Here is a 27717-nt window from a genome sequence, read left to right on the forward strand (position 1 = left end):
GGGTGGGAGGAAAGGTGATTCCCATTTAAGCACCTTGTGCTCATCGAAGGCCACCTAATGTTCATGTTTCTGTTCCCAGCAGCCTCTAGTTCACTTACAATTCAGCCCATCAAGTCATTATAACTCAGAAAGAGGTAATTTGAATCATTGAATCTTTAGCAACTCTCTATAAAATAGCTCCATCAGTCTTATTCACTCTCTCTTTCCCTGCGGATCAGGAAGTATATTTCCCTGAAATACCCATCCAATTTCCTTTGATTGTGTCTTCTTCCAGGCCTATCATATGGTCTCCATGCCCCTTCCAATAGGTGCCAGACCTAACACTGACAATCTAATTGGTAATTGTTCCATCTTTTGGATGAAGAAGCTAACTGAGGAACAGAGGGAGAAGCTAACCTCAAAGTTCTTCCCCATTGGATTTTCCTTGGGTCATTTCTGGACAAATGGATATAGATTTGTTTCTACAATTAGTCAACAACTCTATGTTATTGTATCATATGACCACCAAGATGGTGGAAGATAAACAAGATGAATCTTTTCCTTCTAGGAGCTCCCACAATAACGAGAGAGTTATAAGTGAAGATGCTAATCGCTGTATTTCAATTATCATAGAATGTTAACAGTTGACTCATAATATTAGAATCAAAGAATTGCTACAGTGCAAAAAGAGGCTATTCAGCCCAGTGACTCTGCATCAAACCTTCAAAAATCATCCACCCCAGACCCATCCCCCTACCTTATCCCCATAACCCCACATTTACCATGGCTAATCCACCTAGCCTGCACATGCCTGAAGTCTAAGAAGCAATTTGGCATGGCCAATCCATGGTGTGCCTTCAGGTCCCAGTGGAAACTCTACTAATGGAAACATCTTCTCCATGTCTACTCTATCCAGGCCTCTCAGTATTCTGTAGGTTTCAATCAGATACCCCCTTATCCTTCTGAACATCATGGAGTACAGACCCAGAGTACTTAACTGCTCCTTATATGACAAACCTTTCATCCCCAGGATCATTCTTGTAAACTTCTTCTTGATCCCCTCCAATACCAGCACAGCCTGCCTTAGATACAGGTCTAAAACTGGTCACAATATTGCAAATGTGGTCTGACCAGAGGCTTATGCAGCCTCAGAGGTACATCTCTACTTTTGTATACTAAATGAATACTAACATTGCATTTGCCTTCCTACCTGCTGACTGAACCTTTAGAGAATCCTGAACAAAGCTTTTTACTATTTAAAAGCTATTCTTCACTTCTATTCTTCCTCCCAAATGCATGACCTCAAAATTTCCCACCTTTTATTCCATCTGTTACTTCTTTGTCCACTTTCCAAGCCTGTCCAAGTCCTTCTACAGACTCCCCGCTTCCTCAACCCTACTTGTCCCTCCACCTAACAAATATATTTGGTCATCTTGGACAGTAGAGCTAATTAGGGGTAGTTTGTAATATGATGATCATATCTCCTATTGTGAAATGGTGCACATTGTCTGACCCTCTTTATTTATACAACAAAGCAGGCAAATTGAAAAGTAAATGGATATTTGAAAAAGAGATTATTAACTTACATGCTTTTTTCAGAATGACATGGTAATATAATATAAATAGAACAGGAACCACATAATCTCTGTAAAAAGAAATGTAATGAATCTGATTAGCACACCTTTCTTATAAAAGAACTCTAATGGTCTATGATTCATTCAGTACAATGATTTGAACCTGCCATTAAGCTTTTGCGCTTTTGTTAGAATTGACAATTCCAACAACCTACATGTTCTGGATGTGCTCTAAAATATGCAGATGGAAAGTCAGGTGCAGTACCTCCTTGCACTATTGAAGAACTCAGGATTAATAATTGAACTGACTTTGTATCATACAGCAACATAGTAGAATAAAAGGATAACAGTGAGATACTAAACGAATGAAGAATAGTTTATATTTTCTATAAGAAATGCTTGTGTGAGGAAATATATGACTGATACAGTAGGCCCAAGACTGATTTATAACTAACTTCAGCAACTAGTGTAAAAACACATTGACAGAGGGATCTATTAGCACAATGTTGAAATGGTATTTGGGGAAATATATTGTCAATAGAACTGGTCTTCAAAGAGTTCAGAAACACATAAATTGTAAAGTTCCTTTTGAACTATGCAAACAGAGATCTAGTCAAAGTTTTACATAGTACTTGCATCATAGAAACAGGTCATCCTGCCCATTTCCATGGGTGTGTGCACAGACCTGTGGTTCCATGCTTAGCAGAAGGGTAAGTCTGACTTAGTCCCAGGTGAGCATCAGTAAATACTAGCCTGAACTTCTCAAGGTTAGACTGCACCCTTAAAGGGGATGTACATTCTGGCTGCAGCAGATTCTAGGAGAAAGTGAGGTCTGCAGATGCTGGAGATCAAAGTTGAAACTTTATTGCTGGAACAGCACAGCAGGTCAGGCAGCATCCAGGGAACAGGAGATTCGACGTTTCGGGCACAGGCCCTTTCCTGAGGAAGGGCCTGTGCCCGAAACGTCGAATCTCCTGTTCCCTGGATGCTGCCTGACCTGCTGTGCTGTTCCAGCAATAAAGTTTCAACTGCAGCAGATTCTAAAAGAGGGAAAGAAAGACTTTCTGAATAGGAATGAAAGGCTCCATTGCTGCTCCTGTGGGAAAAGAACACTCTGTGCCTGTATCATTCTATCCAGTATGATCTCCACATTGCTGCTTACAAAGCAGGGTGCATATTTCCCCTTATTACCATGTCTGGGGCAAATGGTGCACTGCAGCTCCAGACTGACGGTACTTGTCCAGGTGCACAACAGGCTTTTAAAGATGGCACAAGTACAAGGGATACTGGTCTTTCAGTGGATATCCATTGAATAGTGAGTTGTTCCGAGAACAGCTCATTGGAAGATAGGAATAGAATTCGGCATGAGGAAGTGGTATAGGGTGAGGGAGATAGTTAAATAAGGTGAGTTTGGTAAGATACAGCAAGAATCTTTCCACAAAGCTCAATGCAACTCTGACTTAGCCAAAAGCCCATATTCTGGGTTCATGGAGAATGACTACATCAGGCAAAGGTAAGACACCAACAAGCAGACTGCTGCAATTACTATTACTACTGCTCCTGAAAGTGAAGTGGATACCTTTATGATGGAAGTCACAATGCCATCTAACAGTCTTAATAATGCACTGTCTTCCTGGGAACTGTATAATAAGAGTGCATGGTGTACATTCTAAATGAGGTTCTGGTACACTAGTTAAAATGTCATGACAAGGTTAGTACAGCAGATAACGAAAACTGCTTTTGGAATACAGGCCTTGAGAAATAGATTATAAGATGTTGTGAAGAGGGTAGCTATCATGCTTTGGTTCATAAACATTCTGATGGAGGACCCCGAACAGCTCTGAACACTACAGCTTAGGAAGGATAGTATGGCCTTGTCATAAATAAGAACTTTCAAAAAAATTATTGCATTCAATCTTGTACTTGCATGTTTTGTTTGTTGTTACGATTTAATAACATTGCCAGAGGGTACTCCTCAGTGATAATACTTGAAGTGATTGCAGAACTGCTTCTACATGATATGAGTTTGTAATGTAAACTCTGTTTGATTGGAGACCTGTGTTAAGGTATCTCAGGGAACTTGTAGCAGGCTACTTTGCTTTAGGCTACCAGCCACAATTTTAGTTGTTCTGAACATTTGCTATCATTAAGCAACACACTTAACAGTCTGACACAATTATATCCCTCCTTTGTGTATCAGTAAACTGAAAATACTATATTCACATACTTCACTACAATGTTACATCACAATGACAGGGCCCATTCTTTTCAACCCTATAAATGCATAAGTTTTAAATGTCATGTTATCCTGTTGATACAAAATGATTTTAACTCTTACACATCACATAACAGGTGCCACTGAGTTCCCAGTTTTCTTCTGTCCAGCAATTGATATTGCACCTCACCCCCAAAAACCTATACCAGTGTACAGCAATTCATGCAGGTTCATTTCCTCTAGATAGGTTAACCACTGTATATCAATGCAAGGTGTTTATCAGTCTTTTAGAAAAGTCCTGCAGCCAGTAAGCTACAAAGCATGACAGATAAGCAACAATTTTGCATGTGGCAAATCACTTATTGACATTGGTAATGCAGAATTCAGCCTGTAGCATAAACATTGAATTTGATTTGGCAACAGCATTTAAAGTTATCACAATTTACCTCCAGGTAATGCAGTCCTGCCTTTAAACAGAAGTAGTAATAACTTCAAAACCACAGTTTTAAATTGCTGCCATTACCACTGACAATTTGGCAAATGTTCCTTTTTAAAGTTATCATTTAATAATGACATTGTGCACTTAGTAATTCTCAGGGAATTAGGCACCACCATCTAATAAGAACATGGAGCAAGGGTGAATTTCTTAGCTGTCTTCAGCAATTACTGGGAATCCCCAGCAACGCTACCTCCTTCAAGATGGTATGACTGATAATTGAGAAAGACATTTTCATTCCAGGTGCAACCATGAAATTCATGCTATAAGCTACTTAGAGACCAGTAACTCTTTGAAGTTTAAGGTTCCAATTAATAAGAGAATAAAGCCATAAGAATGTATAGCTTCGAACAAATGAAATCTTAATGTATCAAGTTAGAAAGTCAAATAAAGTACTACACACATATCCAACATATAGTTTGACATTCAGAATTATCACGAAATAGATGAGTTAACAGAAAAGTAGTAAAACACTTTAAATGATCAATACAGTCAAGAGAGATCCACCCTCGATTTTAGTGACACACACACCAAATCTTATTAAAACTCTAACTCCTTTGCAAGGGAAACCAATTCTAAAATTTTGAAGATCTGGCTTTGCAACTTTGTGAAAAGTTTCTCCAACTTAAACTGCCTTAATAACTCATTATCATAGAATGCTTACAATGTGGAAACAATCTTTCGGCCCAACAAGTCCACACCAACCCTCCAAAGAGCATCCCACTCTGACTTACCCCTGTACCCTATCCCTATAACTCTGCATTTCCAATGGTTAATCCTCCTAGCCTATATGTCCCTGGACGTTAGGGGCAATTTAGCATGGCCAATTCACCTAACCTGCACATCTGTGGACTGTGGGAGGAAACCAGAGCACTCAGAGGAAACTCACACAGACATGAGGAGAATGTGCAAACTCCACACAGACAGTCGCCTAAAGCCCAGGTCCCTTGTGCTGTGAGGCAGTAGTGCTAACCACCGAGCCACCATGCTGCCCCTTATGCCTTGGTAATCAAGTTTCCTCCTGTGATCAAATTCTCCAGGACTCCTGAGATTGCACTCAATTGTTCAATTACATGTACAATTTCAGATTTCATCAAACAGCTAGCTGCAGCTTTTGACATGACCATCCATGAAATGCTGTTCCAATACCTCTCCACTATTGTACATCTGATTATATTCTTCATTATCCATTTGCTGTCAAATCCAGAATTATATCTACAGCATCTTTTCCTATTTCAACAGTGTTATCTCAAGTGTTCTCCAAGGAATCTATTCTCGGCCCACTTCAATTGCTCATCTTTGCTGTCCCTTAGCGAGATAATTCAAAAGAACAACATCAGTTTTTATATGTAATCTGTTGACATCCAGTACCACCTCACCACCAGCCCTCTTGAACCAACCATCATTTCTATATTATCAGACTGAAGTCAGTAATATAGGAACAGAAATTTTCTCCAACTAATGCTTCCAACTGACTGTCTTCAGTCCCTGTCACAAATCCCATTTCTTGAGCATCTACATCACCCATCCATGGCAATAATTTCAAATTGAATGAGACTATTTGTAACCTCAGTGACTCCGAGGTGTACTTTCTGCTCGATACCCACATTACCACTAAACTAATATATTTCCACCTCCTCCTTTGCCACTTATCTTTGCTACCTTTTGACTTGATCACACTCCTGGCTAGTCTGTAGATCTCTGTCCTCCATACCTTTGAGATCATTCAAGACTTAATTATATTTGTCCTAATTCTACCAAACATCTGTATATAACATATTGTAATGCCTGATTAGGGTATCAGTATGAATACAAGTTGTTTTTGGTTTTCACCTTTCTCCAATTAGCACGTTATACTAAAGTGAATGGTGGAAACTGAAAAATGAGAATAGCTCTCCAGTTCAGACACAATGGAAAAGGGAATTTTCCAGGCCATTGGAGATGCTGGGGGTGCGATTTGCAAAATAAAGAATCAAAGGAAGTCACTAGGTTCATACCCTGATGCGATGCTGCATCCTTCCCACAAGCGGCAATTAAAGTTTTTAAGAAGCTGATTAAGAGTTCCTTTCTTTCATTGCCAAAGGCTCTTTACCAGCAGCACATGTTTGGACCTTGGTAACTTCAGTGAAGCAAGTATATGATGGGCTGTCACTGTGACCAGAAATGGACACAAATGCGGAATTGTAAAAGGGAAATCAATAAGCCTGAACTCAACAAAGGTTTTGTCACTACATCACATTGGAATTGCTGTTATTGATATTGTTAGAGGTGAGCTAATTGCTGCCAGCTCCTGCAAAATTCACAATCAGAGAGATTTTAGACCCTCATGACTTTGAGTCTTTTATCCAGAATCAGCTAAGTGTCAATTTTGTGGAGTTTCATGGACTGGACATCACTGTGAGTTCAAATGAGTTATTTCACACAGTCCGCTGCTGCTTACTTTATTATGTTGCACCACACTGCTCCCATTCTATCTTGCTCTCTCCTGCAGAGGAAGTACTTAGAGTCATAGAGTCATAGAGATGTACAGCATGGAAACAGACCCTTTGGTCCAACCAGTCCATGTCGAATGGATATCCCAACCCAATCTAGTCCCACCTGCCAGCACCCGGCCCATATCCCTCCAAACCCTTCCTATTCATATACCCATCCAAATGCCTCTTAAATGTTGCAGTTGTACCAGCCTCTACCACTTCCTCTGGCAGCTCATTCCATACACGTACCACCCTCTGTGTGAAAAAGTTGCCCCTTAGGTCTCTTTTATCTTTTCCCTCTCACCCTAAACCTATGCCCTCTAGTTCTGGATTCCCCAACCCCAAGGAAAAGACTTTGTCTATTTACCCTATCCATGCCCCTCATAATTTTGTAAACCTCTATAAGGTCACCCCTCAGCCTCTGACGCTCCAAAGAAAACAGCCCCAGCTTGTTTAGCCTCTCGCTATAGCTCAAATTCTCCAACCCTGGCAACATCCTTGTAAATCTTTTCTGAACCCTTTCAAGTTTCACAATATCTTTCCAATAGGAAGGAGACCAGAATTGCATGCAATATTCCAACAGTAGCCTAACCAATGTCCTGTACAGCCGCAACATGACCTCCCAACTTATGTACTCAATACTCTGACCAATAAATGAAAGCATACCAAATGCCTTCTTCACTAACCTATCTACCTGTGACTCCACTTTCAAGGAGCTATGAACCTGCACTCAAGGTCTCTTTGTTCAGCAACACTCCCTAGGTCACTAACATTAACTGTATAAGTCCTGCTAAGATTTGCTTTCCCAAAATGCAGCACCTCGCATTTATCTGAATTAAACTCCATCTGCCACTTCTCAGCCCATTGGCCCATCTGGTCAAGATCCTGTTGTAATTTGAGGTAACCCTCTTCATTGTCCACTACACCTCCAATTTTGGTGTCATCTGCAAACTTACTAACTGTGCCTCTTATGCTCACATCCAAATCATTTATGTAAATGACAAAAAGTAGAGGACCCAGCACCGATCCTTGTGGCACTCCACTGGTCACAGGCCTCCAGTCTGAAAAACTACCCTCCATTTTCCGCCACCAGTGCCACATTTAAACTCCAAATATGCATTCGGTCAATTGTTCAGCAACGAATAGCTCTTCTAAGAGGGCAGAAATATAAAAGAGCAGCTTCAGAATGATTATGATCATTCATTATGATCATGACTGATAATCCTCAATCAGTATCCTGTTCCTGCCTTATCCCCATAACTCTTGATTCCACTATCCTTAAGAGCTCTATCGAATTCTTTCTTGAAAGTATCCGAAGACTTGGCCTGCACAGCCTTCTGGGGCAGAGCATTCCATACACCCACCACTCTCTCAGTGAAGAAGTTTCTCCTCAACTCTGTTCTAAGTGGCCTACCCCTTATTTTTAAACTGTGTCCTCTGGTTCGGGACTCACCCATCAGCGAAAACATGCTTCCTGCCTCCATAGTGTCCAATCCTTTGATAATCTTATACATCTCAATCAGATCTCCTCTCACATCTCTGATATACTGTCTTTTGGAATTGCAGTTACAAGAATGAAGCTACAGAAGTTATCAATCCTTAGCACCAGCCCATAACCCTGTCTGAGTGAGTGCTACTGTTTCCCCATGCCCACCTTGTCATTGTTTAATATGGAAATATTGCATATTTGGAAACCTTGAAACTGCTGCAAGTGTCAACTTTTATTAAAGAGGAGAGGTAGTGAAGAAAAAGCAAATGAAAAAAGCTGCATTTGTTTCTGGAATAAATTGAAATTTTATGAAACAATGAATTTGATTCAATGAATAATTGTTTCATCCAATGCAGATCTATTGGAAGTGGTTCTTGGTTAAATCCTCTCTGGCCTATTGTACCCTGAGCTATACTGTTCCATTATGTTGAAGGTGAAGTTCCTCCTGTTTCTTGTCTTCATTTTCATCCTCAGAAGACTGCAGCCATCCTTTCAACTCTTCAGCATTCATCACATCCCCTCTTTTTGTGCTTCAATTGTGTAGAGCACACCATGGAGGTTTATGCAACATACTCTGTCTGGACTGTCTGGCAAGGCCCCCCCGAGTTGATCCAGGCATAGGAACCTTATCTTCAGAAGGTCTACCATCTGTTCCATGATAGCCCTGTTTGAAGAATACACTCCATTGTGTCTACTCCTGAGCACAGTCAGGGTATTGCATGAAGGAGTCATCAGCCATTGATGCAGAGAATAGCCCTTTGTTCTCAGCAATTACTCTTGTAATTGGTCCTGACATAGTCTGAGGTACCTGATATAGAATGTTAAGATGATCAAATTGTATATTGATGAATAGTAACTCTCAATGCAGCATTTGTGAAATCTACAGCATCCTGCACCTGAGAGAAGCCAGCTATGTTGACAAAGCCTATAGTCTGGGCTGCAGCACTGAATTTGACATGGAGCGACAAGATGAAATTATGTCACAAATTACATTGGGAAAAGCCTAGATTTATTTATGGATTAAGAATTGAGAGGCCTCACACAGGTCCCCAGTGGATCCTTGGGAAAAGCCACCTGACTTACCACGACTAAGAATGGGATTGTGGAGGACCCAGTGCTCAAAAGGAGGAGAAGAATCCAGTGGAGGGCAGCAGTGAGAAGCTGCTGAGGAGGACTCTAGGAGATGTATCTGGGAGCAGCATTAAGGTATGGCAAAGTCAGGTCTTTCCTTTCTTTTAATCCAATAGTTACTAGTGGGGTAGAAATGACAGTTAGTGCAGTGGTTTACTTCTCGTGCGAGCTGTGGGAGATCAAGGACAAGTCAAATATCTCTGACATCTTTGTCTGCAGGAAGTGTGTCACATGATTCAGTTGGAGCAGAAGTTGGACTCATTGGGGAGCATACAGGATGCAGAACGTTTTATAGATAGGAGTTTCAGGAATATGGTTTGGCTAGATAGATGGATAACCATCAGAGGAGCAGGCAAGCAGTGCAGGAGTCCCTGTAGCTAATCCCTTTCAAACTGATAAACTATTTGGGATACTACTGTGAGAAATTAACCTCTCAGGGGAAAACAACAGCAGCAACCAGATGTGTGGCACCACATTTGGCTCTGTTGTATAACAAGGGGGTAGCAAAGTATAGGCAAATGGTAATGATAGGGGAGTCTACATCAGATGCACAGATAGGTGTTTCTGTGGCCATGAGCAAGACTCCAGGATGGTGTGTGCCTCCCTCATGCCAAGGTCAAGTGTGTCTCCAAGTGGGCACAAGATATTCGGGAAAAGGAGGGAAAACAGCCAGAGGTTGTGGTCCATATTGGTTCTAATGACATGCACAGGAAGAGATATGAGGTCCTGCAAAGGGAATTTAGGGACACAAATCTGCCATGCCCACAATTCACTCCACATGTTGACATGGTTACCATTACAGTCTACACTTCCTGTTTGTCACTTCCATGTTGCCCCTTCCTGAAAGTGCTCATGCTACACAGCACTATGCCCATTACTCTGTCCACAACAACACCTGTTACCAACACTTCCTTCTTAAAATTGTGTTAAGACAAGTATTCTTCAATCACAACATTGGTATGTGTTACAATCTGGATGTAGCTATGCATAATGTTAGTGGCATTCCCTTTCTTTTCCTTTGTAAAGTTGTCAGTTAATTCATTCACTGTAAACACTGTTTTATGTAATGTCAATGCTAGGATGTGAGCGTTAATATACAGGATACGTTTTTCTTCACAAGCCACATTTTAATCTGAAATCTTATCAACTGTAGATGCTCATTTTATCAATAGATGAATTCCGTAGCAACATGTTTGTTACAAAGATGTAGACATTATGAATAGAACAGTAAGTTTGTTTTAAATACTAATAAAAACTAATGAGAATTTATGCAAGATTATTTTCTTTTATTCTGTCTGTCTGATGAAACCAAGACATTTAATAGAAGTGATGTTGGTGTTGAATGTTCATGTTGTAATGCATTCCATAGGTTTCATTATCAGTCTCAATCTTTAATCAACATGATTATTAAGCAATTGCATGCTTTGTTTGGAATTTTAATTGGTTAGCATTTTGAATATTACTACATTTGGATTGTATTGATGTCATCTGGATTGTTTTGAAGTGCTTGTCTGTGTTTATTGAAATTGTGCTTTGAGCATACAACTATTGTACCTTAGGGTGAGGCATTGCTAAAGGAAGAAGATAGACACTAATGTTGGGGATTTCAGCACAAAAGCAGGACAAAAGATTTGTTCCAAATAAACATAACTGAAAATTCCTCTCTCTTCTGTTTTAACATAGCCACAATCAGAAACAAAACAGCACAGAGTAGATTTTGATGCAGCACCACCGTGAAAACAGCACTGGTCACTGTTTACTACCCTTGATCTGATTCTGAGAACAATTTATATTGTTTCACATATAAGGAAGGCAGAACAATTAACATCTTAATGAACTGCAAGAAATTGAGGCTGTCACAATTTGTTATAATACAACCATTAACCAGAGAGCTCTTAAAACGTTCAATTGAAATGAAACCATGTTGTTCTGTAGTGGGCATCAAGCTGTAACATCAGTGTTAAATCCGAGTGCCAAGTTAAAATTGCGGTAAAATTGGATGCAGACTTGCAGCTCCTATTAACACCCACGGGTTCCAAATTATGTCACTGGTATCTGTTGCATCCTCTGTTGACCCATAGGTTAACGTAATGCTGTGAGTTTTATTGCTATTTAACAGGGATGGTTAATTGTGCATGAAGCCAGGAGAACTTGTTAGTTCACTGATCAGGTTATCATTGGTATCAATCATTAGTTAAGGAATATGGCAACAACTGGATAGTCAGTTTTCATGAAGTAATTTGTGGTGCCATAGGATCTTTTACACCCAAGGAGCCAGTTGTGTATTCAGTTTCATCTCTCATCAGTAAAATACCACATCTAACAGGACAGGATTACCTCAGCACTGCACTACAAGTAGCAGCATTGATTAAATTTGCAACTGCTAAGAATTACATTTGACTTAATAACCATATCTTTGGGACTCAAATTGAGAGAGAGCATTCACTGGGAATTTATTTGCACATTGGGCATCAGTTCCAAAGTAACAATGTTTTCTCTGTAACTAGTGGCAAATATACAGCAAAGTCGCGGACACCTCTTCCTACTGCCCCCTTGACCATGACCCAACCTCCCACCACCAAACCATCATCTCCCAGACCATCCATAACCTCATCTCCTCAGGGGGTCTCCCATCCACCGCCTCCAACCTCATAGTCCCACAACCCCGCACCACCCGTTTCTACTTCCTGCCCAAAATCCACAAACCTGACTGTCCCGGCCGACCCATTGTCTCAGCCTGCTCCTGCCCCACCGAACTCATCTCTGCATACCTCGACACGGTCCTGTCCCCCTTAGTCCAAGAACTTCCCACTTACGTTCGGGACACCACCCATGCCCTCCACCTCCTCCATGATTTTCGTTTCCCCGGTCCCCAACGCCTTATCTTCACCATGGACATCCAGTCCCTGTACACCTCCATCCCCCATCACGAAGGACTCAAAGCCCTCCGCTTCTTCCTTTCCCGCCGTACCAACCAGTACCCTTCCACTGACACCCTCCTTCGACTGACTGAACTGGTCCTCACCCTGAACAACTTCTCTTTCCAATCCTCCCACTTCCTCCAAACCAAAGGAGTAGCCATGGGCACCCGCACGGGCCCCAGCTATGCCTGCCTCTTCGTAGGATATGTGGAACAGTCCATCTTTCGCAGCTACCCTGGCACCTCCCCCACCTTTTCCTCCGCTACATCGATGACTGTATCGGCGCTGCCTCTGCTCCCAAGAGGAGGTTGAACAGTTCATCCACTTTACTAGCACCTTCCACCCCGACCTCAAATTTACCTGGACCGTCTCAGGCTCCTCCCTCCCCTTCCTAGACCTCTCTGTTTCTATCTCGGCGACCGAATCAACACGGCCATTTACTATAAACCGACCGACTCCCACAGCTACCTAGATTACACCTCCTCCCACCATGCCCCTTGTAAAAATGCCATCCCATATTCCCAATTCCTTCATCTCCGCCGCATCTGCTCCCAGGAGGACCAGTTCCAATACCGAACAACCCAGATGGCCTCCTTCTTCAAGGACCGCAATTTCCCCCCAGACGGGGTAACGATGCTCTCCACCACATCTCCTCCATTTCCCGCTCCTCTGCCCTTGAGCCCCGCCCCTCCAATCACCACCAGGACAGAACCCCACTGGTCCTCACCTACCACCCCACCAACCTCCGTATACATCATATCATCCGTCGTCATTTCCACCACCTCCAAACGGACCCCATATTTCCCTCCCCTCCCCTATCAGCGTTCCGAAAAGACCACTCTCTCCGTGACTCCCTTGTCAGGTCCACACCCACCACCAACCCAACCTCCACTCCTGGCACCTTCCCCTGCAACCGTATGAAATGCAAAACTTGCGCCCACACCTCCCCCCTTACTTCCCTCGAAGGCCCCAAGGGATCCTTCCATATCTGCCACAAATTCACCTGCACCTCCACACACACATCATTTACTGCATCCGCTGCACCCGATGTGGCCTCCTCTATATTGGGGAGACAGGTCGCCTACTTGCGGAACGTTTCAGAGAACACCTCTGGGACACCCGGACCAACCAACCCAACCACCCCATGGCTCAACACTTCAACTCCCCCTCCCACTCCACCAAGGACATGCAGGTCCTTGGACTCCTCCATCGCCAGACCATAGCAACACGACGGCTAGAGAAAGAGCGTCTCATCTTCCGCCTAGGAACCCTCCAACCACAAGGGATGAACTCAGATTTCTCCAGCTTCCTCATTTCCCCTCCCCCCCACCTTGTCTCAGTCCCAACCCTCGAACTCAGCACCACCTCCCTAACCTGCAATCTTCTTCCTGACCTCTCCGCCCCCACCCCCACTCCGGCCTATCACCCTCACCTTAACCTCCTTCCACCTATCGCATTTCCAACGCCCCTCCCCCAAGTCCCTCCTCCCTACCTTTTATCTTAGCCTGCTTGGCACACTTTCCTCATTCCTGAAGAAGAGCTCATGCCCGAAATGTCGATTCTCCTGCTCCTTGGATGCTGCCTGACCTGCTGCGCTTTTCCAGCAACACATTTTCAGCTTATTGGATTAGTAGCCAAGGAGACTTTGTATTCCATGTGAGTTCCAAGTGATATACTGAGAGAGCTAGCCATTGGGATACAGAACTTGATAAAAGGTAGAAGACTGAGGGTGGTGATGGAGGGTTACTTTTCAGACCCGAGGCTTGTGACCAGTGGTGTGCCCCAAAGATCGGTGCTGGGTCCACTGCTTTCTGTCATTTATATAAATGCTTCGGGTGTGAACACAGAATGTATAATTAGTAAATTTGCTGATGACACTAAAATTTGAAGTGTAGTGAACAACAAAGGAGGTTACCTCAGAGTACAACGCGATTTTGATCAGATGGGCCGATGGGCTGAGGAGTGGCAGATGGAGTTTGATTTAGATAAACATGAGGAGCAACATTTTGGAAAGGCAAATCAGGGCAAGACTTATACACTTAATGGTAGGATCCTGGGGAGTGTTGCTGAACAAAGAGATCTTGAAGTGCAGGTTCATAGTTCCTTGAAAGTAGCATCGCAGGTGGATAGGGTAGTGAAGAAGATGTTTGGTATGCTTTCCTTTATTGGTAAGTCCATTAAGTATAGGAGTTGAGAGGTCATGTTGGGTTTGCATGGGACATTGGTTTGGTCACTTTTGGGGTATTGCATGCAATTCTGCTCTCCCTCCTGTAGGAAGGATGTTGTGAAACTTGAAAGACTTCAGAAAAGATTTGCAAGGATGCTGCCAGGGTTGGAGGGTTTGAGCTATAGGAAAAGGCTGAATAGACTGGGGCAAATTTTCCTTTAATATCGAAGGCCTCTTCGGCCAGAGAGTGGTGAATCTATGGAATTCACTGCCACACAAGGCTATGGAGGCCAGGTCATTGTGTACATTTAAGACAGAGATAGATAGGTTCTTGATTGTAAGGGGGATCAAGGATAATAGGAAGAAAGTGTGAGAATAGCATAGGGAAACTTTTCATCCATGATTGAATAGTGAAGCAGACATGATGGGCTGAAAGGCCTCATTTCTGCTTCAATGCCTTATGGCCTTATGGTCTTATAGGCTGAGGGGTGACCTTATAGAGGTTTATAAAATCATGAGGGGCATGGATAAGGTAAATAGACAATGTCTTTTCCCCAAGGTGGGTGAGTCCAAAACTATAGGGCTTAGGTTTAAGGTGAGAGGGGAAAGATGTGAAAGGGATGTAAGGGTCAACATTTTCACACAAAGGGTGGTGTGTGTACGGAATGAGCTGCCAGACGAAGTGGAGGAGACTGGTATAATTATAACATTTATAAGGAGTCTGGATGGGTATATGAATAGGAAGGATTTAGAGGGATAGGGGACTACATTTATAAAGAATATTTGGTCGGCATGGACCAGTTAAACTGAAGGGTCTGTTTTCCATGCTGTACATCTCTATGACTCTCGTACTCAAAGTAGAAAGTTGAAAAGTTGGCCCTCTCGGGTTGTAGACCCGTGATTAGTCCCTGTGCTAAATGCTTATGAGGCCTGAAATAGGAAGATAGCACAGTTGACTAAGTGGCTAAAGAGCTAGAGTAGGAGAGATAATTAGATATTTGGATCACTAGGATCTCTTCAGGGCAGGAAGGATCTGTGCAAGAAGGACGGGTTGCACCTAACCTGAGGGACACTAATATTCTTGTAGGGAGACTTTCTAGTGTTACTCAAAAGGGTTTAAGCTAGTGTGGCAGGCAATATGTGTGGGATCAGTTGGTCAGCATGTGGAGTGATTAAGGAGAAGGTAGAGATTAAGTCGAGTAAGTCTAGTAGAAAGAGCAGACAAGGCCAGGTTAATGAATATAGTGAGACTCGCGGTCTAAAGTGTATTTGTTTCAATGCAAGAGTAATAATGGATAAGGCAGATGAATTTAAAGCCTATATAAGTACATGGGACTACAATATGATAGCCATTACAGAAACTTGGTTAAGAGAAGGGCCGGACTGGAGTTCAATGTTCCAGGGTTCAGATGTTTCAGGCATAATAGAGAGGGATTTAAAAGGGATGGGGGAGTTGCATTACTAAATAAGGACAATGTCACAGCTACACTAAAAGAGGACATCTTGGAGGCATCATCCAGTGAGGTCAAATTGGGAGAACTCAGGAAAAACAAAGGTGCAATCACTTTAATGGACTTGAACTGTAGGCCTCCCAAAAGCCAGTGGGAGATAGAGGAACAGATATGGAAGCAGATCATGGAGAGGGATTAAAAACAACCAGGTTGTTATCGTGGGTGATTGTAACATTCCCAGTATTGATTGGGTTTCCCTTAGTTCCAGGAGCTTAGATGGGACACACTTTGTTTGGTGCATCCAGGAGCGTTGCTTGGAACAATATATCAACAGTGCAACTGGGAGGGACTGTATGAGAGCTTATGTTGGGGAATGAGCCTGGCTATGCAATCAAAATTTCTGTGGAGGAGCATTTTCGGAACCGTGATCATATTTTCAAAAGTTTTAAGATAGTTATGTATCAGGATAAGACTAGTCCTCAGGTAAAAGTAAGGGACAGCTAATCACAACAGCTTTAAGCAGAAACTAGAAAAATTAGATTGCGAGTGGCTATTTGATGTTAAATTCACATCTGACATGTGGGAGTCTTTTAAAGGCTGTTTGATCAGAGGTTAGGACCAGCACATTCCTATGAGGATAAATAATAAGGATGGCAAGATCCAAGAATCCTGGATGGCAAGAGTTAATGAAAGACTAGTCAAAAGGGAAAAAGGAAGCATATGTCAGACTCAGGAAACTGACATCAGGCAAAGCCTTTGAGGAATTTAAAGGAAGCAGGATAGAACTTAAACAAGAAATTCAGAAGGCTAAAAGGAGCCAGGAGATGTCCTTGACAAGTAGGATTAAGGAGAATCCCAAGGCATCTTATATATATATGAGGAGCAAGAGGATAGTGAGGGAAAAGGATAGGTCCACTCAAGAACAAAGGAAGGAATTTACGTGTGGAGCCAGAGGAAATGGTTGAAGTCCTTAATGAGTACATCACGTTGACATGCACTAAGAAGAAGGACATGAATGATGGAATGATTAGGGAGGGGTATGCTGATATTTTAGGGCATGTCAACATTCAAAAGGAGTAAGTATTGTATGTCTTGAAAGACATTAAGGTAGTTATGTCCCCAGGGTCAGATGGGATCTATTTCAGAATACTGTGGGAGGCAAGGAAATGAATTGCTGGGGCCTTGACAGAGATTTTTTTGTCCTCTTTAGCCACAGGTCAGGTCCCAGAAGACTGGAAAATAGCCAATGTTGTTCTTTTGTTTAAGAAGGGCAGCAGGGATAATCTAGAAATTATAAGCAGGTGAGCGTTACGTTAGTGGTAGGAAATTTATTGGAGAAGATTCTTAGGGACAGGATTCACTCACATTTGGAAAAGAATTGACTTATAAAGAATAGTCAACATGGCTTTATGTCGGGGAGGTCCTGTCTCACGAATTTGGTTGAGCTTTTTGAGTAAATGATGAAAAGCAGTAGATGTTGTCTACATGGACTTTACTAAAGCAATTGACAAGATTGCTCATGATAAGCAGGTCCAGAAGTTTAAGTCACGTGGGAACCACTTTCAGTTGGTAAGTTTGATACAAAATTGGCTTGATCATAGAAGACAGAATGTAGTTGTAGAAGGATGTTTTTCTGATGGGATGTCTATGACCAGTGGGATTCCACAAGAGTCAGTGCTGGGACCTCTGTAGTTCGTAATATTTATAATACATATCAATGATTTAGATGAAAATGTTAGTAAGTTTGCAGATAAGACAAAAATTGGTGGAGTTGTGGATCATGGGGAAGATTGTCAAAGGATACAGCAGTATATAGATCAGTTGAAAGTTGGTCAGAGAAATGGCAGATAAAGTGTCATCCAGACAAGTGTGAGGTTATGCATATTGGGAGGTAAATACAATAAAAAAGTGTGCTGTAAATGACAGGGCCTATAGGAGCATTGATATACAAAGGGATCTTGTGATACAAGTTCATGAGTCACTGAAAGTGGCACCACAAGTGCATAAGGTGGTAAAGAAGGCATATGGTATACTTGCCTTCATTAGTGAGGCATTGAGAAGAAACATTAACAAGTCATGTTGCAGTTATATAAGACTTTATTTCGGCCACATTGGAAATATTGTGTGCAGTTCTTGGTAAGGAAGTTTACCAAGATGTTACCTGGACTGGAATGTATTAGCCACAATGAGAGTTAGGACAAACTTCAATTGTTTTCATTAGAGCATTGGAGGCTGACAGAAGTATATAAAATTACAGAAGGCTTGAATAAGGTAGATAGTCAGAGTGGAACTGTCAGATGTTAGGAGGCATAAGTTTAAAGTGAGAAGGACCAAGTTTAAAGGCAAGTTTTTCCACAGCATGTGCTTGGAACAGAGTGCTGAGGAGGTGGTAGAGGGAGATATGATATCAACATTTAAGAAGCATTTAGACAGACACATGAACAGACCAGGACTTAAGAGATATGGACCATGTGCAGGCAGATGAGATTTGGTTACATTGGCATCGTGATCAGCACAGACATGTTGCTGAAAGGCCTGTTCCTGTGCAGTACTGTTCTATGCTCTATGTTCTTGAAACCTATGAATATGGATATCTTAACCCTGTACAGTGTAACGTAATTTTCGTTGAAGAACTTCTCATCACTCACAGGTAGAGCACACATCCTCAGACAGAAAGGTACACTTGCTCCTCCACTTACTCTGGGTGTGCTGGCAACCATTCATTATATGCATTGAAAATTTGCAGTTTGTATGAGTGTAGAAGGCACACAGATCGCATTTCGCAGAGAGAGGCACAGGGTCAGCCTGTTAATCAAGGAGATTTCCAAACCTTCATGTTCCTTTCTTCATTGCTGTCACTCTCATCGGTTCTGAGTTTGTATGCCTTCCCATCCAAATCTTCCATTTCAGTCTTAGTTTCCCTTCATTTCTCCCTGATCCCAGGGCAAGCTGCAAGATCATGTTAATCATCATACTGCACTGTCTCCCTGTCAAAGCCTGGATGGTGCTGACCATCAAATAAACGTCTCCCACAGTTACTTGTGTCCTCCAATGCACTATTGTCTCCCACCTTATATATTGCAATGCCCTCTGCCACAAGTATCCCCTCTGCATCTCAGCATGGTATCTGCAATCCCCACAAATGACTTCCCCAACTTATCCTTGATAACCAGCCTTGACATCCGATGAACAGCCTGCTAGAACTGACCATAGCCCACTCCTGGACCAGCCTGGAAGAACAGGTCTGACTAATGGTTACCCAATCCCTGACTAATCTCTGTGCAACACCTCACTAAAACCCTGACTGGTTATACTGTCCATCCAGGACTGATTGTGATCCTCATCCCAGACTGTAATGATAGAGAATCCCTGATCATGATTGTTCAAAGTGACCAATTGCACTGAAATCAGACACTATCCTTGATTAATGGTGCTCCTGACTGAAGACTGTCTCAACCACTTGACTGAGGACTAGTCCCTTTAGATTTTGAGACATGACCATTTTGGTGAAGCACATTCAGTATATTTGCCAAATACATTGCTGACAAATGCTATGGTTTGTCAGAAAATGGTGAAGTAAAATAGAAAGAGTTTAACTTTCCATGGAGCGGCACGGTGGCTCAGTGGTTAGCACTGCTGCCTCACAGCGCCAGGGACCCAGGTTCAATTCTCACCTTGGGCTACTGTCTGTGTCGAATTTGCACATTCTCCCTGTGTCTGCATGGGTTTCCTCCGGGTGCTCTGGTTTCTTCCCACAGTCACAAAGATGTGCAGGTTAGGTGAATTAGCCATGATAAATTGTCTGTAGTGTTAGATGCATTAGTCAGGGGTAAATGTAGGGGAATGGGTCTGCGTGGATTGCGCTTTGGATGGTCAGTGTGGACTTGTTGGGCTGAAGGGCCTGTTTCCACACTGTAGGGAATCTAATCTAGTGGACAATGATTGACACATTGGCAAAAAAAAAGAGAAAGAAAACATAGCATTATTATATGATCCATCAATGTATACTTTATGGGCCAATAATGTGTTAGTGGCAATGTTCCAAATGTGTAGAAGGCAATGTTTGGATACTACTTATAGCGGAATATGAATCCAAGGTGGTTTAAAACATAAGCATCAACGTGATTAAGCACTGCTCACAACCAATGACAGTTTGCAATAGAAGGCAAGGCAAGACAAGAATGCTATTTGCCTGTAAATCTTGAATGGGGCTACAAAGTACAAAAAGATAAAGATAAGAGAGAGATGCTGTGAGCATCCAAGTTGGTACTAAGTGAAGGAACATGAAGAAAGCAAGTAAACAGCCCTGAGACACATTCTGATCTGATGCATGATTTGGATATCTATCCCTATGCACAAAGTGACCAGTGAGAAGCATTACACTGAGGGGTACTAGTACACTCAAAAGTGCACCATTGAAATGCAGAGCTATATTCTAAGTTATTTGGAGCTGTGTCATGATGAAGCCGAGGATACCCTCAACCAAGCAGATTTACCTGACTGTCAAGTGTACTGAAATAACTCCACAGAGGCTGATATCCCAGCACCAAGTCACACGGAGAGTCCTTGACACTGGTCCACTTCCCTCAGAGTCATCTCTCAGAATGAACAGAACCCCTCACACTCCTGCTTATATCTGCCAGCCAGAGCTCCCTGATTGGACCAGATGAACAGCCCCAAGCAGGGAACTCATACAGGGTACCCCAGCTAACCTCACTACAATCACTTTCTGTGCTGTACTTGTATTCTGGCACCTGGAGTCATGTGGCAGCACTACTGACCACAAGAATTCACTCTGACATTCAAATCTTGAATGCCACTTCAGCCCTCATTTGCTTCCCAGTTAACAACACGTGGAAACGTGGGAGATTGCCTGATCAGATGATCATGAAGAATATGAAGATGATAGGTCTCTGGAGTGGAGGGAAAGATGTACTTTATTATGGATTCAAATAACAGTGATCAAGTTTGTATGAGGAGAAAGAAATCATGCAAGAATCTGGAAACAAAATGCTGCTCCATATTTGTCTTCCAAAAAATGAACAATGAACTAGCTCAGATACTTTCATGTTGAGAGGAATTAAATGCTTACTACTCCTACTCCTAGTCCCAACTCCACTCTTTACACTTTGACCTGTCACATTGATTGAGCCTACACCCATTGAATTCCTAAAGTGCAATAGGGCACTAAGAACTATATGACAATTTCACAATGCCCAAGATTCACTGGAATAAATATACTTATGAGAAGAACATTAAAGAAGGCATCCAAGGATATCGAAATGTGCAAACCCCATTTTTGTGCTCTCTTCAGGCAAATTCTACATTGTACTCACCACAGGGTATGAAGGCAACTTTCTCATTTGTCTGTTCAGGTAAATCAGATGTCCTTGGCTCACATCTTCTGGGTTGTAGTGCCTATGTAATTCCCACCTATATCTGTGTAGGACTAGCCACATTCAAGGTGCATGACATGATGCTTACGCCTCAGTCGCGATGATGTAAAGCTACTGGAGATCTGAAGAAAACCAGCATTCTAGATTCCTTCTGCTCTTTAGGTAACCGATCAAATAACAACAGAAGAGACTTTCAAATGTGTGATTTGCTTCCAAGGTTTGGAACAACAATGGGTCTAGCATTTATGGGCATGTTTAATGCAGATTCCAAGACAATTACTAGAGATTGAATTGATTCCTGCAATAAATCAGAAACTTTCCTTGATAATTCACAAGTGAATACTGTGGATTCCAGACTCAAAATTCAGTTGTCACGTAGCCTCGGACATTGAACTCAGAACTTGCACATAGTACAACATTCCTTGAGTGTTCATTAAAGGCAATTACCCAAAAGATAGTACAATGTGGTTATGTTACTGGACTGGTATTCCAGAGGCCTGAACTAATGAACTGGAGATATCTTCAAAGTTCTCAATGGCACCTGGGGAATTTAAATTCAACTAATTAATAATCCGTGAACAGAAAACTGATACCATGTAACTACTAGATTGTTATAAAAATCCATCTAGTTCATTAATGCTTTTTCAGGAAGAAATTCTAATCGAGTGTCTCTAATTACACAGCAAGGTGGTTGAGCCTTAACTGTTTTTTGAAACAAAAGAAAGCAACTTATTCAGTTGTCAGGACGAAAGCTCATCACTATCTTCTCCTCAGTTTCTATTTGTGAGGTGACATATCCTCACCCAGTCATTCCTGGTCCTCCAGTGCCCTTGTGTCCTGAGAGTCACCCAGTCTTACATTCTCAGTACATTATCTAATTCCTGTCAACGTGGAATTATTTGAGTTAGTTTGTGGTTCATACAAAAGATGGAGCATATTTTGGCAGCAGAATCTTGTTCTAGGTTATTGCATCATCATATCCTCAATGTTCCCCACATTACAATTCTGAATACTGTCATCATCACTTGAAGCCATAATAAACTATATTTTTCCTTCATACTCCCCATCCCCATCATTATCTTCCTGCTCGTTGTGATCCTCTGATCAGCCAACCTCCCATGCCTCCATTCCGGTGTTGAATAGAAAGGAAAGGAGGGTTCAAGTGAGCATAACCCCATTTGAAATTTCTTCAAATATATTCTAAAGTATTGAATATGATTTGGCAAGACAGTATTTATTATCTATTTCTATTTGCCCTTCAGGAAATGATGATGGGTAATATTCATTCTCATTTTTACTTTGCCATTGCAATGCAGCATTTATTAATATTTTTCCATTAAGCATTCGTCCATCAATTCACTGCTGAGATTCATGTATGAATCATAAGCAGAAGGTTGATCTATGAGCACTGCCACTAGGATTAAGGTTGTTTGGTGCTATGAGCAAGACTCAGAACAGAACACCACATTCAGGCTTATAAAACACACCTCACTAATTTTTCTTTGGGCTATTCCAACTAGGCTTTATCACATAACAGCTGGAAGAACAAAATATTCATTTATTCCAGCCATATCATAAACAGGTCATTATGCAATAACAAGCATTTCATCAACACAAATTTGCTGTAGCATGATTGACAAATTGGGAATGTTGTTTCTACAGTGTGAACATTTAAAAAGTATGTTAACTGTAACATGATTATCTTGCCAACACTTTAAACGCTGTTTCCAAAGCTCAATTTTTCTATAACATAGGGTTGCACAAGAACACAACCATCGCATTATGGAAGAACTGATGGTATAGAGTAAATGATGGCATAGTGGCAGTGTCACTGGGCTAATAACCAGCAACATGGTTTCCTCTTAATTTCCCTCTGAAAAGATCCGGCAAACCATTCAGTTCCAGCTTATTTAGGAATGGGCGACAAATGCTGCTCTCACCGATGATGCCAAAAACCCATGAAAGAATAAACAAAACGTTGGGTTTTAGTAAGTTTGAAAGTTATTGAAATCATACTTTATGTTTCAATTTTCAAATTCCCTTAGAATGAGACTCACCAAACTAAAATTGGAATCACCGGCTGTATGGTCAAAGGTTATTAAACACAGACAAAAAAAATGAAAAAGAGGTCAATTGATTTGCAAATGGAACAAATAGTTTGGCTTTTAGCTTGTATCACAATAGCTGAGAACACTATACCTGTGTGAGGAGACAAGTCCATTATTTAGTTTTAAAGTTTTGCCTCAGGCGAGTTTGTGACCTATAACAAAGAGAATTTTTTTTTTATTTTAAAATTTGCATTGGATACGCATCCCACATGTGACACCCAGTCTATCCAATCTGCTCCAGGAAAAGTGCTATAAAAGTGCAAGAGATATAGAAAGATGAAGATACCTATAAGTCAGTTCAGTTACACTGTCGAAGAGGCTGTGTATCACCACTGGTATATTCTGGATTGTCTCACACCGGTATGTTTTATATTAATATTAACTATTGATTTATTCATTAAGCAGATTATATACTCAAAATACCTATTGGTATGTCCAAAAATATATCTATTTATTGAGATGTATTACACACATCACATTTTATGCACTTATTTAAAATCTATACACATTATAACTATTTGTTCATTTATTTAGAATCAATATTTTGAAAGATTGAGTTAAACATACAGAACAATATGTATTAAGATTATAATGCAAAATGACAGGTGCTATATGCTTCAGAGTGCAGAGTATCTGAGAAGAATGTTCAACTTTTTAAACAGGGGAATTAATGTACAACATGTTGCAATTCTGGATTAACTTTAAAGTTTCCCTCAGCTTAGTTCTAGTTTCACTGTGTTCATTGTACAAATTTCCAGGTTAATTTGAACTTTGGATTGAAAATAGTTTTAAAGTAATTTTCATTGGAAATGTAGGAATTAAACAAAAACAATCAAAGAAAACTCGTAAATTTGTTGATATTTAAATGTTTTTAATTTCTGAAACTCATTAGAATAAATCAATGAATTTATGTATTGTGCTGCAGAACCACCCCAGATGATTATGGTCCCAAAGTGGACTCCAAATTAACACTAGGTTAACTGATCTCAAGTAGGATTTGGAAGGAGTCTTATGGGGAAAGTTCCTTGTTCTGGAACGCTAGCTGATGAATACACATTTAGGCATGGAGAAAGGATGGGATATATTCTTCTGCAGTCAACTAACACCAAGACATTCATTATTTCAACTCAAATGAAGATTGGATCTTGGACTAGATACCCAGAGGGGGTTATTGAACGGCATCCAAAGAAGCAGGAAATGCCTTCAGAAGGAAATTTAGAAAACATACCCAAGGAGTAAATGCCCTGCAGGAAAAGCCATAATTCAACATGTGTTTTCTGTGCCACATTTTCTGATCTCAGCTGAGGACTGTGGACTGTTATATTAGACTTCAGAGCCTTGCTCTTGTGAGAAAGACTAGTGAGCCAGGATGCTGTGTTTAATTGCTATGCATAGACTGGAAGGATACATAAGTGTTAACATCAAGTGAGATCAGAATTGAGTTCAGCTTTGGTGATCACCACTGTGCATAAGCCTATTAAGTCTCATTATCTGAAGTCATCTGTCTAACATAAGCACTTGAATGAACTGTCAAGACCCACAAAACAATGAGCCAACATTTTTCAAAAATGAGGCAGAGAGAGAAAAAGGTAATTGGCAACAAAAACCAATTAGCACCAAATTCAAGCTAGTCAGATTTTACAGATGTTGGATGTTTATTATGGTTCTGTTACTTCTCCCAATGTATTAGAAGGCAGCAAGGTAGCACAGTGGCAGAGTGGCACAGTGGTTAGCATTGCTGCCTCACAGCACCAGGGACTCGAGTTCAATTTCAGTCTTGGCCGACCGTATGTTTGCACATTCTCTCTGTGCTTACATGGGTTTCCAACAGGTACTCTAGTTTTCTCCAGCAGTCCAAAGATGGGCAGGTTACGTGGATTGGCCATGTTAAATTCTCCCATAATGTCCAGGGATGTGTCGGCTAGGTGAATTAGACATGGCAAAAGTGGGGATGGGAAGGGATGGAGGTCTGGGTGGGATGCTCTTCGGAGGGTCATACTGAATCAGTGGGCTGAATGGCCTCCTTCTGCATTGTAGGGATACTGTATGAGCTAGCGAATGTCTGGCTAACAATCGGCAGTTATACAATTTACTGATGTCTGAATTTTCAATGAATTATCCATATAAAGCAATATTACTTTGGAGATACACAAATTGAATTAAACTCAAGGACATAGTTTGCATAATATTTATTAATAATATTTATCACAATTGATTGGAATTTTTTCAATATGTCATAAATTATTTAAACTAACACCCCTTGTTGGCATTTCAATAACTGTTTTATTATTAAAATGGCAGCAAGTAGGTTTTGACTGAGAATTACACATTTCATCCTCGATCAAGAAAAATCACATGTAAAGAGAATTTTCTGAAATAATTGGCTGAATTATTTTCTTTGACCCACAGTAGCAGTGAATTTGACCTGTTCCTCCAGTCCATTTTTGTGCATCAGTCATCACTGAATATTGTAAGTTACTAGCAGAATTTCTGTCAACCAAAGGTGAGCACTCCAGTACTGAGCTACAAATGATGCTCATGCTACAGCAGAACAGCCAACTGCAACATTTAAAGAAATGACATGATCTTGAAGAGATGTTGTAATCCTCACTGATACTGAAGCATGGATTATTGAATAAAGCCTATCTGAAAGCAGAAGAGACTCCTACAATGAGGAACTTATTTTCCCTCACTTGGGTCCTCTACTAACCTAGTCTGTAGATTTAACATCATCTTCCACATGGCATTCCAATAAAATGGTGGTACAGGACATTGCTTAGGCCACTGTTGGAATACTGCATGCAATTCTGGTCTCCTTCCTATCGGAAAGAAGTTGTGAAACTTGAAAGGGTTCAGAAAAGGTTTACAAGGATAGAGCCAGGGTTGGAGGATTTGAGCTATAGGGAGAGGCTGAACAGGCTGGGGCTGCTTTCCCTGGCGCATTGGAGGCTGAGGGGTGACCTTATAGAGATTTACAAAATTATGAGGGGCATGGATAGGGTAAATAGGCAAAGTCTTTTCCCGCGTTGGAGAGTCCAGAACTAGATGGCATAGGTTTAGGGTGAGAGGGGAAAGATAGAAAAGAGATCTAAAGGACAACTTTTTCACACAGAGGATGGTACGTGTATGGAATGAGCTGCCAGAGGAAGTGATGGAGGCTGGTACAATTGCAACATTTAAGAGGCATTTGGATGGGTATGTGAATAAGAAGGGTTTGGAGGGATATGGGCCGGGTGCTGGCAGGTGGGATTAGATTGGGTTGGGATATCCATTCGGCATGGACGGGTTGGACCAAAGGGTCTGTTTCCATGCTGTACATCTCTATGACTCTATGAGATGGGTTGGGGATAAGCTGGGTCCTGGGCTCAACCCATCCACTTTGCTTTCAGGGGATAGAATACAGCATTAATCCTAGCAGGGCAGAATGAGCAATATTAGAAATGATATTGAGAGACAGCAACAGGCTATTCCCTCTTTCTTTGTCAACACGCCATACTGATTAGAGCCGGAACATCAAGGTGAAAGAGGAATGTATCTGTTTAGTGCCTATGGAAAAAGTGAGGACAGCAGGTACTGGAGAGTCAGAATCAAAAAGCGAGGTGCTGGAAAAGCTCAGCAGGTCGTGCAGTATTCCAAGGAACAGGACAAATCAACGTTTTGGGCATAAGCCCTTCATCCAGAATAGCCAAAATGAAACAAGTTTAAATCAAAGATTTTAAAGAATAAACTGAGCAAGAAAAGTGTCGGCAGTTCTTGATAATTTCATAACTTACCTTTGGCTATGTGGCATCACTGCTGAATCCAAAAGGAATATTGTACCTATTATTCTATGTTAATAAAAGTAAAGCTCTAAAGATTTATCCTGCTGTCATTAAATTAACAGTTCTTGACTTACTTCGTCTTCAATCCACCTCTTCTTAAAGGTGGTGGCATTTTGCAAACATGTGCCTTAATCCTTAAAATTGGTTGGTAATTCAAACAAAAATAATGTAGAGCACGATTATGGTTATAATATGGTTATAAAAATTAAGACACATGAGAGAGGGTAAATAGCAGTAACTTTGACATAAGATATATCATCATTGGTGCTATCTCGCAGATGAAAATGATTCTCTTCCACTCTCGGGGTGAGTCCATAGGCAGCTGTACAGACTGATGCGGCTATTACAGGCTGTTACAGTTGGGGCAGGTGGGGGTCATGGGAAGGGGTGGAGCGGGGGGAGGGGTGGTGCCTTGATGTGGCAGCACTCTCTTTTCACTGTTTTCACCTGCCTTCTATATTATCCTGATGGCAATTCTCGAGTTGCTCATTGCCT

The 27717-nt window shown here is 41.4% G+C and overlaps 1 protein-coding gene across 2 annotated transcripts in view; it reads left to right on the forward strand.

Moving 5' to 3' along the window:
- Positions 1-23653: 23653 nt before the first annotated feature.
- The window catches only part of LOC122555514 (zona pellucida-like domain-containing protein 1), a 31411-nt gene continuing 27347 nt past the window's right edge, over positions 23654-27717 (forward strand). Inside the window, exon 1 of one of the 2 annotated variants that reach the window (XM_043701539.2) lies at positions 23654-23761. The gene's annotated coding sequence lies outside the window, so the exon portion shown is untranslated. Of the gene's footprint in view, positions 23762-25834; positions 25872-27717 lie in introns of those variants that run through there. The other variant, XM_087992391.1, reaches the window with a different exon arrangement.

This window comes from Chiloscyllium plagiosum, unplaced genomic scaffold (genome assembly GCF_037043375.1).
Source record: "Chiloscyllium plagiosum isolate Xiang-an unplaced genomic scaffold, Cpla_swu_hap1 HiC_scaffold_12, whole genome shotgun sequence".
Classification (NCBI taxonomy): Eukaryota; Metazoa; Chordata; class Chondrichthyes; order Orectolobiformes; family Hemiscylliidae; genus Chiloscyllium; species Chiloscyllium plagiosum.